We start from the raw sequence: 1,633 nt of genomic DNA, 5'->3' as shown, positions 1-1,633 counted from the left end.
TACCCGCAACAAACGCATGCTGGCTATCCCTCAGGATGTTGCTGTCAGTCAGTCTCTTAAGAATGGCCTCTTCAATAATCTTTTCTAAGACCTTGGCTAGGATAGAGGTCAGGCTGGTGGGTCTGTAGTTTGCCGGATCCACTTTCCTCTCTTTCTTGAAGATAGGCACCACATTGGCCTTCTTCCAATCTTTGGGCACTTCACCAGAGCACCAGGAGTTCTCAAAGATCTGTTTCAGGGGCTGGGCCATGATACTAGCCAGCTGCTTGAGTACCCTGGGGTGTAGATTATCAGGGCCAGCCTTGAAGGTGTCCAGCCTCTCAAGGTGTTCCTTCACATAGTCAGCATTGATGGAGGGCAGGGAATCTCCCTCACCCAGACCTCCCTGTCCCATAATGGGCCTGGGCATCCCGTGGGACTGATGAAAGACCAACACAAAGTACCCATTTAGTAGGTTGGCTTTTTCCTGGGCGTCGGATGTCAGTTGTCCCATCTGGTTTAGCAGGGGTCCAATGTTGCCCTTGCTTTTCCTCCAGCTCCCCACATATCTGATAAAGGACTTTTTATTGTCCTTGATACTTGAAGCTAGTTGGAGTTCCGTTGCAGCCTTGGCTTTCCTGGTTTGCTCCCTGCACGACTGGACCAGTGAGGAATATTCCTCCTTGGAGGTGGATCCCATAGGCCTTTCTTTTTAGCCACAGGGGGTTCACTAGTTCCCTGGAGAGCCAAGGGGAGTGCTGTGCCCTTTTGCTGCCTTTCCTCTAAGACAGAATAGCCTGAGCTTGTGCATCGAGGATTGCTCCCTTGAGGAGCAACCACTCTTCCTGAACTCCACTCCCCTTGGGGTCCTGGTCCCTTAGGGCCTCACTGACAAGCCTCATGAGCTTGTCAGAGTCAGCTTTCCTAAAGTCAAGGACTTCTGTATTGGTGACTGACTTGCTAGCTTTACAGCGGATGGTGAAGGTAATCAGCTCATGGTCACTGTCACCCAGCTTCCCATTGCTCATTAGGTCACTGATTAGGTCGTCCCCTGTTGCCAGTACCAGGTCGAACAGCACTTTACCTCTCATTGGCCCGTGGAACTCTAGAGTCAGATAGAAGTCATCCACGCATGAGAGGAAGCTTTGTGACCACTTGAATTTAGCTGAGCACTCTTCCCACAAGATGTCAGGGTAGTTGAAGTCTCCCATGACAACCATGGACCGGGAGTGTGCGGCCTCAGCCAATTCCCTGGGGAACTCCTGGTCAAGCTCTTGACTTTGGGTGGGAGGTCTGTAGTAGACTCCCACCATTGTGTCCCCTGTGCTGTGTTCCCCACAGATTTTAACACAGAGGGTCTCTAGTCATCCACACTGGTCACCAATATCAGTTTGCAGGGACGCGTAGCTCTCCCTGACATAGAAAGCTACACCCCCGCCCCTTTTGTCTACTCGATCTCTCCTGTACAGGGTATAGCCGTCTATACCCATGGCCCAGTCATGGGTGGAGTCTCACGAGGTCTGTTATCCCTATGACATCATAATTATTTGTGTTAAGCAGAAGGACAAGTTCCTCTTGTTTATTCCCCAAGCTCCTGGCATTTGTGTACAGGCAGGCAAGTGTCCCTTTGGGGGTCCTTGCCTTGCCCACAGCT

The sequence above is a fragment of the Gavialis gangeticus genome, unplaced genomic scaffold (assembly GCF_001723915.1).
Source record: "Gavialis gangeticus isolate Ggan-Ray unplaced genomic scaffold, GavGan_comp1, whole genome shotgun sequence".
Lineage (NCBI taxonomy): Eukaryota > Metazoa > Chordata > Crocodylia > Gavialidae > Gavialis > Gavialis gangeticus.
Note: the sequence above shows the minus strand (reverse complement) of the source record.